An 18,275-nucleotide genomic window follows, 5' to 3' on the forward strand; every position below is an offset into this window, starting at 1 on the left:
GTCAACAGAGTAAATTTGGTTTTTGTTTTTCTGGTTGTTTTCATACAATTTTGTTCACAGAAGTAAAATGTAGTATGTGTGTATGTATACATGTACTTGTATATGTAATATATACATATTATATACATGTACTGTGGCCAGGTTAGTGATGTAAGACTATATATATATATATATATATATATATATATATATATATATATATATGTATATGTATATGTATATGTATATGTATATATATGTATGTATATGTATGTAAGAAAATACACTTTTCTTACTTGCAAGAAAACCAAGTAGTATTGGCATTATCACCAGGAAAGCATTACAGGGAAGGGATGTTCAGTATCAATGAGGGAGCCCAGAATCTCATATACTTCAATCTCTCTCTCTCTCTCTATGTATATATTTACACACACACACACACACACACACACACACACACACACACACATATATACCGGTGGTGCCAAAAATATATATACACAACATAACTTGTATTCATCTTTGGTTATCAGCATATATTACTACAATTTTAATACAGTTTTTTCCTCTCTTAAAATGTGTATAATTTTTTTGGCATCCTATACATAGTTATAGAGATAGAAATAGATGTAGATATACAGAGATAGATAGATAGATAGATAGATAGATAGATAGATAGATAGATATAGATATGTATGTATACATATGTGTGTGTGTGTATATATATATATATATATATATATATATATATATATATATATATATATATTTGTGTGTGTGTTTATATACAAACAGCTCAACAAAGAGGAAGGTGGACTTACAAGCCTATGGGAGCACAAAAGTAGGCAGCACCGTCTGAGAGCCCAGGAAGAGTCTGGGTGTCATCAGCAGGGGGAGGACTTTGGTTTCACAGGATGTAAGTGGGAGCATGCCTCGGTGACCACTTCTAAGCACTGCGGCTCTGTGGCTTCTCTCTTGATGCTGGTCTGGCCAGGCCAGTGTGCTTAATAAAGGGCCCACGGCAGATCCGTCACACCTCAGCTCTCCTAGTAAGTAACCAACATTGTCAAATTGGAAAATACCTACTGGGAGAGATGGCGATGCCCTTCTGGGGCCCTGTGAGGACCAGGGCTCACCTTGGGGCTGCCTGTTCTCACCGTCCTGAGGACTGGGGCCTCTCAGGGGGGCAGCTGAACAAGGACTCGACCTGGGCATCAGCTCGCAGCTCGAAACATCACTAACCTGATCACATTCCATAAAAATTCAAACCTCTGATTAGAAAGCATGGAGAGACTCTAGTAATTTACTAGAAGCTATGGTAGCTCTTTATGACAAATAAATCAGGAATTGCTAAAGGATCGATATTTGCTTATAAAAGGAAATTTCTTCTTTTACCGCCATTCTACAGAGAAAGCCCGTGTGGCTTTCTAGACTAAAGGAACGGAAGTCAGGAAGCTTTGCCCACCCTGTTTCCTTTCCTAAGCTCATCCTCATCAAACAGGCTGCATCCCAGCAAAGCTACACATTCCTGTAGACCTGTATATTCCCTTAGTATGTATGTCTTTTGTGATGTGGGTAGCATCTCATTTAAAATACAAATTTGTAAAACAGTGTCTTATTTTAGACGCTGTATTACAAGGCCCTTCAGCTGTGAAGTGACAATGGCAAAATCAAACTTGTAACAACGTTTCAAAACAAATTAAAAATTTGTTAATAGTTTAGTCCTAGCTACTACTTTCATATTGACAATCACTATACGGCATAAAGACAATATTCTGAAGACATATTTAACACTCCTCTGGCATTCTAAATGGATTAGTGATTGTAATTCTACCATGGGAGTGACAGTTTCCATACTTAATGAGAAAAATTTAAAACTCAGGAGGCTTTGCCTTCACTAATGTTAAACCAATGTTAAAGAACCACTTTAATTAAAAGCGATTCACTTAGGTATAGCGCATTAATGGAGAAAAGTTAAAAATAATCTAAACGGAGAAGGCCTGAGTTGGTCAAATGCTAACAGGAAAAAGTCATGTTAATATCAATTCTACCTCAGGAAATACTTCCAGGGTGAGCAAACCATCACTGTCATACTCCCTGACTTCACTGTGGTCCGTGCGGTTCAGTCTGTGTGTGGAAGTGGTAGGGTGGTGCAGGAGTTAGCAATACGACTTTGAAGCCCTGAGGTCCTGAGGTCAAGTTCTAGCTCTGCCACTCTCTGGTGCCTTTATGGGACACACCTATTCCTAAAATCTTGCATGATTTTTTTTACTTGTGCTAGTATTTAGTTTAACTGATCAAAGAGTCCAGGGCACTGTAAGTATGTTTCGATGATCATTTCAGAGAGAAAACAAATACAAGAAATGATTTCCCCTGGACCCTTGAGTTAAGCAGTGCTTGAACATGAAACACACAGAACATTTCTGCTTCCCGGTACAATTTTCTGTGTACTCTACCTAGAATTGTATCACCTCTACTTCCCATACCTCTGGAGTATTAACCATTGGGATTGGTACTGACGATGAACGCTACCTGATTGTAAAATTGCCTTTGGATTATAATCTCATAATGTGAAGATCGAAAGGGACACTAAAATGTAAACACAATAATGAAAACACTGTCATCTCTAGTTTTTTGCTCCTCTGATCTGGGGACATGGGGCCTCCACCATGCACCTCCCCACTGTGCCCAGCTCCTGAATAAACAGGCTCAGCCAACCTGCAAGGGGATCTGTCCCCTGGTCTCCTGCCCTGGAAGCCAGACTGCGCTCTGAGCTCCCACCACACTTACATTGGGAGGGTGGATGGTATTCGCATGCGTACTAGTCTAAGAAGTCCTGCACTAAGTAAGTAGGTACTGAACTCAAAATTCAGACCAATTTTAATAAAAAGCTGTGTCACATAATTTAACATTAGAAATAGCTGAGGATGATCCTTTCAGTACCAAGGTGTTAGTTATTTTAACTACTTTTATGGAAATCTAATATAGGCCACATTCTGTCTAAATGGCCTAAAAATAGCACATTTTTATTGATAACATAGGACCTAATTATGACAAAGTATCATAGAGCAGCAATGCTCCCCAAGGCTTATGGAGTGGCCGCATCTACACTAAGCGACACTAGGTTTCTCATAGTTCTTTACTGTTTCTCGGCCCGGCCCTGCTGTCGGCAGTCACTTCACACTCTGTCCCCTCTTCTACTTTCAAATTTGCTGCTTTTGATGGGCTTTGGGCTGAAAAGAAATCAGACAACTAAATCTTTTGGAATCCTACCTAAAATATGAAGGACAAAAGACTTTTGGGTCATCAGAGGGCTCAGCTTTGGAGAAACCAGTATGGCGCCATCTGTACTGCCCACTCTCAGGCCTTCTTGGTTCTGAGTTGTGACCTGGATGCTTGAAAAGACTTGCTGCCCCCCGATCTCCTGTTAAGTTGTTGGGCACTGGCCCTCTGTTTGTCAGCCTTTTGCCTTTTAACCAGCTCCCCGGCGCCATCTCCTTGCTGTGCGTGCATGTCAGGACTACTTCCGTTTCATTGACACTGAACTCCTAACAGCTCGGATCCTGTAGTTCCCTCCATTGTTTGTAGCAACCCACACCTGCTATGAATACCAATGTGGAGGTGGGGTTTAAATGTTTACATTGTGCACAGAGCTTTCAATTCTAAGCACCACAATTATGAAAGCTGCACAGAAGTAGGAACTACACCAGCTGAAAGTACGGTCTAATTTGCAGGCAGCTTGCGCTGCATTTGATAAGAATATGCTTGACATTTTAATCTTTCTTGTGGCAGTAAATTGTACTTCTCCTAGCAGCAGGATTTATTAAGTCTGTGCTCAGAATAAACCAGACTGTTTTGGAAAGTTTAATTTTTTTCAGTTTTCATACTCCATTTTATGACTGTTTGTTTCTTCAGAGGTAAGCCTATAAGGATCCACAGTCTACTATTTCTACTTTAAAACTATAAATACCATCATTTTAAACTTCACAGTGTTTCAACATGACCTATTAAAAAAAAAAGTTAAATAAAAGAGTTCTGATTCTAAATTAAAAAATAAATAAGACAAAAGATGGAACCTGAAGCTTCCATGCAAGATGGAAATATGTCTTGGGGATGGCTTGTTAAGATTAAGATGGTGAAGAATACAATACTTAATGGAATCTAGGATGCCATCTTCCTGAGCTGAACGTTTGTGTCTCTCCCCCAAACTCCTGTGTTGAAGCCCCAGCCTCCAGTGTGGCTGTATTTGGACATGAGGCCTATAAGGAGATCATTAAGGTTAAATGAGGTCATAAGTGTGAGGCCCTGATCCAACAGGATCAACATCCAGAGAGCTCTCTCCACCTGCACACAGGGGGAAGGTCATGTGAGGATACAGCAAAAGAGCCATCTGCAAGCTAGGAAAGGGCTCTCAACAGAAACCAGATGGGCTGGCACCTTGATCATGGACTTCTAGCCTCCAGAACTGTAGGAAAATAAATTTCTATTGTTTCAGCCACCCAGCCTGCTAAGGCAGCCCATGCTGATTAAAACACTATTTTGTAACATGCACAATTATTTTACCAAGAAAGTCAATGATATGCTATCAACTGTAAGATGCACCACACTTCCAATGATGTTGAAACATGAATGTTAAAAAAAGGTCAATACAGTGTTTCTGAAAAATAGTTTTTAGATAACCAAAATAATTAATATGACAATAATGACTTGAGTGTTTGAAAGTAGCTTTTCCTTACTAAAACCAATACTTTATTGCAACCATCAGATCTTTGTTTTATGGCCTCCTAAATTGGTATAATATGAGAAGTTGCACAGCTCATGCATGACAAAACTTAGAGTCAAAAATGGGCAAATAGATACAAACCCAAAGCTTAACTGTTTATGTTACTTTGGGAACTTCAATTTCCCCAGAAAACCTGAGACATTGACAAATACATTGACAAACAGCGCCTTATCAGGCTAAGTCTGCTCCTACTTCACGAAGAAAATGTAAATTACTTCTGTTTCGCTCCTTCTATCCCCAAAGCTTGTACATCCGTTTTGTTTCAGAATTATCAGAGTCCTTTCAAAGGCTAGCATCTCTCCTCTATTCTCATCTTTCCTAGGACTATCCTCTCTCTTCCCACCTTCCGTCTTTCTCCCAATTGCCTCTGCTCCTCAGCCAGCAAAGATACAGAGTTCCTCCTCCTTAAATAGGTACGGAAAACTACACACAAACACAAGCCATTCCCAGACCCTGCTTCGGCTTTCAAGCTTTAGTCTCCTCTTTCTTCTTTCCTTTTCAAGAGGGGTCCATAAGCCTTGCCTACTTCCTCATCCTTCATTTTCCTCTCTGCAACCCACTGCGACCCCACTCTATCTCACGAGTCTCTCAGGTTTTCCTGCCACATGCTTCCATCACTAGATTTTATAGCAACATTACCCTTGAGAAAAACTATGACTGAATTCCACAGGATGGCCATTTTGCTGGCACCTCTAGGACTGACCATTAGCAACTGGAGCAGAATGTATTATTTCTGACGTCATTGACCATCCAGTAAGCAAGAAGCCTCAAACAGTTGGTGTGCTGCTCAAGTGAAGGATTTATGATGCTTAGAAATTCACAAAGGAGATGGCTGCAGGGTACAAGGACTGACAGGGAATAATCATGCTGAGAAGAAAGGGCCAAGGAAAATATCAGCTGTGTGGAATGAGGTTTAAGCTCTATGTCATAGTAGGTGAAAACTAATGTCATTGGTGTCACTTGAGAGCCAATCAGCAAAGAAAAGAAAACTTTATAATTAGTTTCTTAAGACTGACGACGAGAATCCACGTGTACTAATTCGACAAGCCCAAAGATCCGCCACGTCACAACGCAGTCTGGTTTACATAAACAAATCCAGGAAAACAGGAGTTACTTAGTCACAGCTTTATCTAAAGTAGTTGTTTTACAAAGTATTCAATAACCTATATAAATGCTTTAGATTACTATTTACCTGTAATAAAAATTTTCATGTCATAACACAGTTTTTCCTCCATTTTTTAATTATTCAATTACTCTTCAACTTCCTGTTTGAATGGATGAATCATAATACACAGCATACTGGGAATAATTCGAAACACCAAACCACGTAGTTAGAAGTTTATAACCTGACAATTGAGTTCACAGGGCATACCTTGCCTCTAGCACAGAGAGCCACAGTGTCAAGTTGACCTGACTTTAGCTGGTCAAGTGGTAGGATTTCTAGTAGCTTCTACTTTTTAAAGATTCACTATCATTCTAAAGTGGTGTGCATCAATTTTAGGCCAGAATATATCATCTTAATGAGAACAAAAAGCTTTTATGTGCACATACCGCCAATATATTTCCAAAGGCCCAAATTTTAACACGAAGAATAGACAAATTATCAGACAAAAAAAACTATAAACTACTTGAGCTGGGAAAAAAATCTTTTACAATATCTGGCTCAACATTCTGCTTGCAGGTTTCTATACATACTGCATACATATGAGTGTGCATGGTTATCTATGTAGCTTTTCCATGGTCATGTAGTAACTACAACATTCTTTGCTATAGCAAAACAAGAACTAGGTCTGCATTTCTACCATCTGGATGCGAAGCCTCAAGAGCTTCCTGCATGGAGAATCCCATCAACGTCTGCAGTAGGAAAAGTGGATGGTAGGAGCTTGCAGGGCCCTGAGGGCAGATGGCCTCGCAGCTTCAGGTCTGCATTTTCTCTGGTCTCAGGCCTGTCTGTCAGTGGGTTCTGTGGGCCCTGACCCAAGTCCTAAGCCAACAGGGAACTGGGTGGCAAGGAACTATGTCCTTTGCTCAGAAGCCTGGTTGGGTGCATCTTCCTCACCTGCTGAGAGCTGGGGGTAATATCTGCACCTCAGGCGCAGGGTAGCAGATTAGACATTCCAACTGGAACTGCTCTCATTCATTAATGTCTTTGACCTGGAGCTCTGTTCCCTACCACCTGACATGGCATCACCTGGACTCCTGAAGTGAACGTTTTCTGCATCTTCTATCTAGCACCAGATGAAGGGCCTATTAGTTTATTTATTTATATGTATATATATGTATGCATATATATATATATATATATATATATATATATATATATATATATATATTTTTTTTTTTTTTTTTTTTTTTTTAAAGTAATTTTTAATTAACATCTTGCATTAGTGTGGAACACTAGTTACAACTGATGAACCAATACTGGTACATTATTATGAACAAATGCCCATAGTTTATATTAGGGTTTACTCTGTGTATATTACAGCTCTATGGGTTTTGCCAAATGCATGTCATGTATCACAATTACAGTATCCCAGAAGTTTCACTGCCCTAAAAATTCCCTGTGCTCTACTTACTCATTCTTCCCTTCCCTGCCCAAAAAAACCCCCTGGCAACCACTGATCTTTTTACTGTCTCTATAGTTTTATCTTTCCAGAATGTCATATAATTGGAATCATACAGTATTTAACCTTTGCAGACTGGTTTCTTTCACTTAGCAATATGCATAAGGTTCCTCCATGTCTTTTTGTGGCTTGATAGATATTTTCATCACTGAATAATATTCCATTGTATGGAGATACCGTGGCAGGGCTATCCACTCACCTACTGAAGGACATCTTGGTTATTTCCAATTTTTTGTAATTATGAATAAAGCTGTTAAAACATCCATGTGCAGGTTTTCATATGGACCTGCCTATTAATTTCCAGTCCTCAACAATACAGGCACAGTCTGATGAAAGCAGATCTATGGATACTGTTCATTCTGGGAAACCATACGATATTCACTCTGAGCCCATTTTTTCTCAAAGCTCCTTAATACCTGTTTGATTCTAAGCTACCATTTCTGATTAGCAGATAACTTCTGCAGATGTATTTTCTGACACTTGGTCATTACTAATATAACCAAACATTTACCAAGTTCCTTCCAGATTGCTGTTATAAATAAGTGAGTTTCCTCTGTTGACTCTACAGAGGGTTGACACCTGCCATAGACACTTTAAGAGAGGGAGCAATGCCCATCCAGTAAATGTGGCAATTCCTTATTTGTTCTAGACATGTCAACACTACTTTCCAGGACTATAAATCCCCAGTGGAAATAAAATTACTTAAAATTTCAGAGGAAGGGTTATATTTTGATGCTTCTATTCCCATAAAGAGATTACCTAAATTGAGGTAAGATGCACTACTGTTCTCAACATTGACATTCTGATATCTATTTCCACAGCCAAAGGAAGAATATTTTCCTCTGTATCTGGAATGTCCACATTCTGTTGTAGCCTGTCTCTTTTCATCTCAGTTTGCAAATCAACAGATGGTTATTGGTTCCGTTGCCTGTTTCCAGGAAGCTCATGGTCCCCTGTGTTACAAAAATGTTCTTGGTCACAGGGAGCATTCTGTTGTTCAGTCTCGTACTGTCGATCTGCTGGTTCTTTGTGTTGCTTCAGCCATGCACTTGACTTTGATTGTGACATTCTAAATGCTAGCCCTTTTCACTTAGAAACATCTGTGGTTAATGCATCATGGTACTTACTGACAGAAAAACTAGCTTCCTTTCTTGTGTGGTGACGGAATTTGAGAGCCTGGGTGTGTTGTTCTTCAGCTGGCAATTTCTTTTGAGTATCTGCAGCAGCTGTTTTTTCTGATGAATTCTGCAAAGGCATAGCTGGACTCCAGTATGACAGAGTATTGTGCTGAGGAAGTAGGCACACAAACAGAAAAATCCTGTAGAGGAAAAAATATGTTCTTTTTTCTCTCCATTTTTAATTTCTTCATTTGAAAATAAACATTGTGGGTATATACCCAAAAGAATTGAAAGCAAGGGCTCACAGAGATATTTGCACACCCATGTTCATAGCAGCGTTATTCCTAATTGTCAAAGGTGGAGGAAGCAGCTCGTGTCCATCTATGAATGAATGGATAAACAAAATATGGTATATACTCGTACATACAGTGAAATAATATTCAGACTTAAAAAGAAAGGAAACTGACACATGCTACAACATGGACGAACCTTGAGGACATTATACTAAGGAAAGTAAGTCAGTCACAAAAGGACAAATACTGTTTGATTCCACTAACATAAGGTACCTAGAGTAATCAACTGCATAGAAACAAGAAATAGAATGGTGGTTGCCAGGAACGTTGGGGGTGGGGTGGGGGGGGGAGGTAAAAGGGTAGTTATTACAATATTTAACAGGTACAGTTTCAGCTTTGCAAGATGATAAAAGTTCCGGAGATGGATGGTGGTGATGGTTGCACAGCCATCCATGTACTTAATGCCACTGAACTGTACATTTAAAGAGGTTAAAATAGTAAGTTTTATGTTATGTATATCTTACCACAATTTTTAAAAACTCAATATTGCAGTTAATGCAATAATGCTACAAGACTAGCACCTTAATCTTAGGTGACCCTAAGTCCTGGTTTGCTGGGGCAGTCCCCATTTGTGCTTCTTTACCTGGGCAATCATTAATAGGGTCCTTTTCACTCTCAAAAGTGTCCCAGATTGAACAATAAGTCACGTAGTCACCCTAGATGCATTCCATAATTGCAAAAATCATTGCATTGCCATCTGCATTTGCAAAGGTCTTAACGTTCAGAATGTGCCGGCATTTTCTCAAATCACTCTAATTATAAACTCAATGTCCTGTACAATGTTATGGGCTCAGATTTTTTTTTTTTTTTTAAACTGAAAACAACATGCCTTTATTTGCTCACAATTCTGTAGGTCAGAAATTTGGCACAACATGGCGGGGATTTCTGCTCAGGGTATGACAAGGCTGAAACCAAGATATCCCCCAGGCTGAGCTGTCATTTAGAAGCTCTGAGGGAAAATTTGCTTCCAAGCCTTTGTTCTTGGAATTGAATTCAATTTCTTGTGGCCATAGAAATGAAGTTCCTCAATAGGGTTGAGGTCCCCCTTTCCTTGCTGCCCTCCTTAAATTTTTTAAAGATTACTGATTACTTTCTGAACATTGAAAGCAGTCCTCTTTTCTGATAAACTCATTATTTCTGTAAACACTAAAACCCTCTAACTTTCGACAAGCTCACAAGTAACTATTTCTTCGGACTAAAGGGAGCACATAAAAGACATAATCTTAGACAGTTGCCAGTTTTTGCCTTTCTTGGCTGCCTTTTTGTCATTGTTTAAAATATCAGATGTACTTTGAAGTCAGAAATATATTTATGTTTCAATTAACTCCACCTTTTACCTCGCCATGGGAGAACACACCACTTTCTCTGAAAAAGCCACTGTTCTCCATACTCATGATGAAAGTCCCATGTTACCATAATCTTTTACGGCTACGTCCCCAGACCATCAGCCTCTCAAGGTCAGAGCCATATATCTTTAGCACTTGGTACCAATCCCAGTACAACCGAGGTTCTTAATATCCACTTCTTGAGTCAGTGAATGAACAAATAATTCAAGGACGTTCAAATACTAGTCTTGCTTGGTTCTCCTCAAATTTTGCTTTCAAAAATTATACCAAAAACTCATGCTCTCTCTACTCATCTCCCCACTTCAACTTGATACATCGATGATCTAACCAGGGAGCAATTTCAGATATTCTTCTAGTTCATAATACACTTAGCAAATCAAAAGATCATTTTGATTTTCAATCCATAAAAGGAGTTGGGTCCTACAACTTAATATTCCTCGAAGCTCCACAGAGCTGCACACTCTTACGATCCAGAAAGAAAAGCCAGGTTTTTCTCCTGAATGTTTACTTGAATATGAACGAAAGAGAAAAATTGGGCTGGGAAGGGGGGAGAAGCTGGAATTAGAGCGATCATTAGTGTGTATTATAACATAGAAAGATTAACACTACTTACTTTCCCTTACAATTAATCAAATAATACAATATTAGATTCAAGCAGTTTCCTCCTAAGAATACACTATATAAGTGGGTTTTAGGAATCACAGCCTAGTGGGGGCTTGAGATAGAAAACAGTAGATTTATCTTGAAGCTGCATTTACAGAGCATGAGGACTGTTTTTATTTTGACGTGTTTATTTTTGGTGGCTAAACTCTTGGTGTCACCACTGGACCCAAAAGAACACACTCATATTATAGTGTTTACACACTATTAATATGTTAACTAAATTAAATATATTAAATGTAATTCTGCATTTAAATGATTTCATTACCTACCAGAGAAGATATTTGAACGAATCTTCCCTTTAGAGATGTAAAAATCAATTTAAAAATACATGTTTAAAATTTTAAAAATATATGTAAAGACTGACAAATTTACTTAGTAACTCCATTTGTTTCAGCTGCTTTTCGCTCATTTTCCAGTTCTAAATATCAGAGGCAAACATAAAATGATTTCATTCAATAATCAAGATTAATTCCTAGATGTGCTAATGTAATTTCTCAGTGCAAATAAATGATAATTGATTACTTAGCAACAGTAGATATCCAATCATGTCTACTTTAATAGTTTGCAATAAAGGAATCTGACCAGCGCCAGAGTATGAAATAAGTGATTAGAGTGAATTCAAGCACACTCCTAATTTAATCTCCAATTACTATGTCATTTCTATCTCTGTAATCCTTTAAAAAGCACCATTGAAGATATAGAGCAAAAAAGATTAGGTAGAAACACAAATGCATAGATAATTCATCTAATGAAAGAACTAGCCTATCAGAGGTTATTATTTCTCTGATCAGACTCTGCTGAGTTCTTCCTTTGTATTGCAATTCATCAAACAGGTAGGCTATCTGGAAGTCTGGTGGGGAGGACTATTTTAAAAATTACTTTCCTGATATTTTACCTTGATTATTAAACCAATACAAAGGAATATTTTACAATCAAATAGAACAATATGCAGAGGCACACACTTGGTAATTTTTAGTTATTTATTTGCTTGATGCTTTTTCCAGCAATTTCAACTGTAATGTCTATAATATCTATCTGTTTGAAATGGAAATTGGTTAGCAACAAGATCTTTTTTTGATTCTTACAATACATCATCTACCAGCTTTGAATGAAATATTCTAGCTAAGTCTCTAGTTAAGTGTTAGACATGATGGGGTATCACTCAGCATTCATTCCAGTCCCCTTCAATTATGCATTCCTTTATCTCTGAAGCTGGAAAGCTATAAATTACATTTCCCAGACTCCCTTGCAGCTAGGATTCTGGGCAGATTAGATTCTACCAATGAAGTGACCTGAATGAGAAGCGAGGTGGAGGGTATCTATGGAAGATGTTGGCTAGCTTGTTTTTGTTACTGGTAGCAGTGTTAAGTCACTAGCTTCCTTGAAGGAAGAGGCACTTTGCAGCCGCTTCTCTCATCACTGGAACACAGCTCAAACAGTGTGCTCTTGATGTCAGCAGCTCCAGTGATGGCTCTGATTCCCAGCCGCCATACTGTGATAAGTGATGGCGGTAGCACTGGAGGCTGGTTCAGCATCCTGTCTGGGATTCATCCCTTGAGCTCAGCCTGCATCCTCTCTTCTTTAGGTTGCAGCCTTCCCTTCCAACCTTCTTGTGAGCACCTAATTCCCACATGAAGCCCCTTCCTGCTTAAAGTAACTGGATAGTTTCTGTATCAGCAACCTGACTGACACAAGAAAGAGAAGAGAGAGACAAGAGTATTCAATGCACAAAATAGCAGGTAATGCCTGGGGAGAACCTCGAAAGGGAAAAAGGTTGTGCCTATCTATGATATATGGGTACACCTTAAAGAACAGGAAGAAGGTCACAGACCTTACTATCCAGAACTACCCAAACCAGGGCCAACACTCTTTTGGGCCTGGGGTTGAGGCCAAAGCATAATTATAAAGGCTGAAAAGTAATCATGGGGACCCCTGGAGAGAAAGAGAAAAAAAAGCATTAAAGGAAAAATAACAAAGAGGGGAGAGAGAAAGGAAAAAGAAACAAAGTGAGAAGGAAACAGGGAATAACAAACAGGGACTAAAACCACACATACTCATATGGTGAACAAGATCATATAACAAACTCCTCACTTGACCTTGCCTGGATGTTTCCAGAGAGCAACCCACCAAGGGTGATCTCTGTTTCTCGTGACTCACTGCCTTGTAGGGCCTATGTCATAGCTTCATAGAGCAGGGCTCAGGGGTTCTCAACTACAGACTCGGGAAGTGAATCAGTCCCTATGGCTCTAGAATAAACACGCAGAGTCAAACTGGATAAATATACCTATTTTGTGTATTTTCAGCTATCCTACAAATAGTATGTACATATACATATACATATATATGTATATATTTACATATATATACATACATGTGGATAGTAGCTGAAAATATGTATTTTAAATAAAAATCTGTCAGATTAAAAAAAGGAAATTAATCCAAATGGTTTTAAAGTCAAACAATTAATAATGCAAAGAGCTGACAAACTAGTCAATTATGGTAAATACTGGTTTAGGTTCTGATCAGCTAAAAAAGTGACTATAAATATCCTTTTTATAATTCAATAGAGTAGTCTGAAAAAAAGCACAAAGAAATGAAGAGTTCTACTGAGACTACAATCCTTAACATAAAAGAAAATGTGTGTCACAGCCCAGGCCTACTGTTTCAGCCTCATTCACACACTGCTTCCTTCTTCAAAATACTGTTCTCTCCACAGGCCTCCCCATCAGCACACACGCTCAGCATATGTAGAGTTTACAGGTGCTGTTCACTTGGCATTAAATGCTTTTCCTTCCCCAAGGACCTTCCGTCACCACCTCAAGCATTCCTGACCTCCCTCCCCACAGGTCAAATTCCCCATTTCTCCCTGTGACAGTTTCCTGCCTAGTACATAGTACAGGCATAATTATAGGTTTACCTATGTATTACTAGCAGACCTGAATTCCATGAGGAGTCAGGGTTGTTTGTCTTGCTATTGCATCCCAAAGGCTTCTTGGGTGCCTTGGCAATGCTGAACGATTGAAAAACTGAATGAATGTTATTGCTGCTTCCTCTCCAAAGACCAAATACTCCATTTCTCCATAATGATAGATGCTCTCTACCTTTTCTGTCTATGGGAAAGCGAGGAATTACTAGTATTTTATGAGGGCCGACTTCTCATGGCATTAACAGAAACTAGTCAATTAAATGTTTAAATCTCATCATCTCCAAAGACACCACAGGTAACTTCTTTAACCAAAGACCTTTCTAAGGTGGAGGAGATGCAAGTTTGAGCCTCTAACTCCCAAAGGACACTGACTACTAAGAGTCTAGTATATATTATAAGAACATAATAAATGTACCAGCACAGGGAACTGACCCATTTACAGTCAATTAGGCAACAGCCTCTCTGAAGCCCCCTTGAGATAGTAATACTTAAGTCGAGAACTTTCTCCTTACAAGACTGTTTACAATGTGCCAACATTGTACTCAGCATTTTACACCAATTATTCCATTTGCTCCTCACAACCACCTTAGGAAGTATCATTCTCCCATTTCATAGACTAGGAAATGGCTCAGTTGGAATTCACTCCAGGTGATGGGAGTACAAATTCTAAATTCCTTTTCTCGAGTGACTGGAAGTTTCTCTGGGTGGGAAGTAGTATGCAAAGTGAACGATGTCAAGTCCTCTTGGCGATCTCTTAGCCAGAGGTCTATACTATGTTTTCTCTTATGACATCAAGAGAAGAGAATCACAAAAGGTGAAGGACATTCAACGGGTCATTTAGCACCTCTATATTTTCAGCTCTGCCAGGGACCAAACTATGCTAGAATCAGGCTTGACATTTGGTTCCTTCAGTCTGTCCTTAAATAAATCTCCAGTATCTTAATACTTTCATGCCTCTCTTCTCAGAACGCTTCCTAATTTATGAGTAAAACACAAGACTGCACAAACAAGTGCTGACAGCCTCATCTCAACGATGCATTATACCAAGGGCTAAATTACAATGAGTGCTTCACTCAATTCCTATTTAAAATACAATTTGGAATAGCAAATGCAGTAAACACAGGATTTAGATGCATTTTTTTCTCAACATTAAGATCCTGTATATTGCAAAGCTTGTCCAGCCTTTTGTTCCTTCTTCAAAGCAGGGATAGAGCCCTCATAATGTGTTTCAGATTTGGAAACCAGCTCTCTAAAAGGTGCATATAAATTCTTTACAAGAGAAATGCATACAAATATTCACATATCCACCTATCAGAAATACTCTAAATATTAATGCCTTTACAGTCCTCTTACTCCTCAGTAAGGTTTGGCTTTAGAAGATACACATAATCAGAGATTTAAGATTGATTGGGACAGTCCTCCTGCCCCTCCATTTTAAGGCAGAGTTAACCACGCAGACAGTATTTTTAATTTCACATCCTTCTGATAAGTGAAATTTTATTAAAACCTTTGAACTGCTTTGGTGCTTTAGCTGTTAAGACACACACACAAGAGGACAAATTCTTTCCAAAGAACATCACTTGAATCTTTCTAGAACTAGGATTTCTTTTGGATTAAGAGAAGAGTCTATAGAGAGTACTCTTCTCAAATCTGACCAAATGCAGGCATAAAGCAGCTCTCTAGCAGTTTCCCTAGGGAGGAGATACTTTCCAACTTGCCAACGTCTCCTTTAGAAGAAGTTATGTGCAATTCATGGGTATCTGGGTGTCATTTTCATTCTTCTCAAATAATCCTCCCCTGTGAACTACTCTAAAGCCTCCCTCACTAAGGCAGAGTCCTTTACACTGCATTGTAAACCACGTGTCAAGGACAGAAACCTACAGTCCTCCCTTCTTTAAACTTTAAAACAAATTAACCATTTATTAGCCAGCAACATCCAAGGATTCAATAGGCTCATGAGTCACATGAATAATAGTACTTTTAAGCCACTGAAACAAGGGGTTAAACGTCAATCATTACCTGTAATATTGTCAATAACCTTAACCTCAAAACGATAGATATGTTCTGGCTCTTTGCCCACACAAAATGTTCCATGAACATTTAAATGCATGTGCACCGACTGATACATAAAGCTTCGTACATTGATGTTTACAGCCTTACCATCTTCCTACATACAGCACGGTATACTTGTAACATTTCTCACAAAGAACCCAGGTAATATCAAAAAACAAAAAACCAACCCCATACATATAGCAAACATTATACAAATCCTATCATCCCATGTTGATATTCCTTCTTAAATTGTACTTTTGTCATCCGCTTTGACTATTTCAGTAAATTCTTTCAGATCAACTAAACAAATATTCTGACAAACTTCTGACTTCACGTTATCTTAGTTCACGTCTCCTGCTAGTTAAAAATCCATTCCCAAACGGTAGCTTCTAAAGGCAAAGATATGTGTGTACTCCATGAAAACAAATTCATTTTCACCTTTAAGACACTAAACATGTCCCCAGCAGCTCAGAGTTCTGATTTATCCGATGTACACTGAAGCACATTCCGCAGTCCCTTACCGCAGGGCCGGCTCGCCTGTTTTGATCACGTCTAAGTTTTCAAGGTAAACAGGTCACCCCCGGGGGCTGGAATGACAGAGAAAACACAGGAACTCACCCAGGCGGTCAGACCCCAGTCGCAGGCACGCGCGCGCGCGCAAAGCGACCTGTCGCGCCCTCTCCTCCCTGTCGGCGGAGGGCGGGAGGCGCAGAGCCCGCAGAACTAGGCTGTATAAGAGGCTTCCCGCCACTCCCCTCTGCAGACCATTGTTAGAGCCACTGTCGTCGCGCGTTCTGCACGGTATGGGGGCGGGAAGCGCCACCAAACTGAATAGTTGCAATGCTTTCCCGGATCCGCGGAGAAAAAATTGCTTTTGCATCAGAACCGGGGGTTGTACCAGGTGTAACTTCCACCCCTTGACCTATTTTAGAGTGTGAGAATGAAAGCAATTGGAAAAAATTGACGGAGAGCGCGCGGGGGAGCGGAGAGCCGAGGACGCGCGTGCCCGAGTGGGAGCGCGCGTGCGCCCCGGAGCGTGTCCGGGCTTCCAAAGAGAAGTTACAGCCAGGCCCCCGGAGGCCTTTCTGGCCACGGCTCTGGAAGCTCCTCCTCCCGCCGCAGCCGGATCCCGGCTTCGCCCGCCCTTCTCAGGGCGCGCCCCGCGCGGGAAACACCGCTCCTGGGGCTTGCGGGGGGCCTTCGGGTGGCCGCCGCGACAGCAGCCAGGCGACTGCCCGCGGCCCAGAGAACGCGGCTATCTGCCCCCATTTCCACTCCCGCCTCCCCGACCCGCCCTCACCTCTCCGGAGGCGGCGCAAGGGCTCGGGCAGTTCAGGAACCCGGAGCTGCAGCGCCTTCGGGCCAGGAGGGCGGACAGCCGCGGAGGGGCGGTGGGCGTGGAGCGGAGCCCGGGGAGTGTCGCCTCCTCGCTTAGTCTGTCGGAACGCCCCGCCCAAACGTGCCCGGGAAGTGAGGCTCTGCCGCGGGATAGGGGTGACCTTCCTACCTCCTCCCCGCGCTCTTCTCGTCTGTCCTCCTGGCGTGGCGGGTCCTACGAGGGAGAGGACGCCAAGGCGAGTACACCTGGCTCGCCCGGAGCGCAGCAACACAGTACCTGGGGTCAACAACGTGACGCTTTAGCGCGTCTTTTCTCATTTGATCCTTGCAACCACCTACTTCCAGGGAAATGTCCCCATTAGGTAATGGGATAACCGAACATCAAGGGGGTTAAGTCCAAGGTGCCACTGCTTACCTTAGACTCTCCAGATCTTTTCACTAAAACAAGATGCTTAATCTGTTAAAGTTTTGCAAAACTAGCCCCATCAAGGTACCCTCTATCATGAGGGGTGGAATTTAGGTTAGAGTGTTCCACCTAAAGTTGGAAACAGAATCCCCCCTCCCGCCCCACTACTTCTGTAACAGAAGGGTTAACTACTTTCTGACAAGTCCTTAGGATGATAATCTTCAACCTCTATTATTAAACAACTCAATAATCATCGATGGCCTGTGTACTTTAAAAGATGCTAGTGCCTAATATTGAAAAATTAGCATATTTTGTAACTGCTCTGCTGCCCTTTGTGTGTGAGATTGATGCTCCTGACTCCTTGGGGATGGGAGGACTTCATGCTGAGTTGTTTGTTATGCGGACCCATCTACAACTACCCTGTTTCCCTGGAAATAAGACCTAGCGCGACAGTCAGCTCTAATGCGTCTTTTGGAGCAAAAATTAATATAAGACCCGGCTTTATATTATATTAATATTAAATTGTATTATATTATGTTTATTGTATTATATTTATTATATTTATTATATTAAACCCAGTATGATAATATATTATATTATATTATATTATATTATATTATATTATATTATACCCGGTCTTACATTATAGTAAAATAAGACCGGGTCTTCTATTAATTTTTGCTCCAA

The 18,275-nt window shown here is 40.3% G+C and overlaps 1 protein-coding gene across 14 annotated transcripts in view; it reads right to left on the reverse strand.

Annotated features, from left to right (window-relative positions):
• Window positions 1–17,472, reverse strand: part of TRMT9B (tRNA methyltransferase 9B (putative)) — a 51,985-nt gene extending 34,513 nt beyond the window's left edge. Inside the window, exons 1-3 of one of the 14 annotated variants that reach the window (XM_088793394.1) lie at window positions 17,352–17,472; window positions 16,283–16,431; window positions 8,146–8,704 (exon numbers count right to left, since the gene is read on the reverse strand). The gene's annotated coding sequence lies outside the window, so the exon portion shown is untranslated. Of the gene's footprint in view, window positions 1–8,145; window positions 8,886–16,282; window positions 17,089–17,144; window positions 17,310–17,351 lie in introns of those variants that run through there. The other 13 variants (XM_088793399.1, XM_088793391.1, XM_088793393.1 and 10 more) reach the window with 13 other exon arrangements.
• Between the last annotated feature and the right edge of the window lie 803 nt (window positions 17,473–18,275).

This window comes from Rhinolophus sinicus, chromosome 16 (genome assembly GCF_057876585.1).
Source record: "Rhinolophus sinicus isolate RSI-liver-muscle chromosome 16, RSI-T2T, whole genome shotgun sequence".
Lineage (NCBI taxonomy): Eukaryota > Metazoa > Chordata > Mammalia > Chiroptera > Rhinolophidae > Rhinolophus > Rhinolophus sinicus.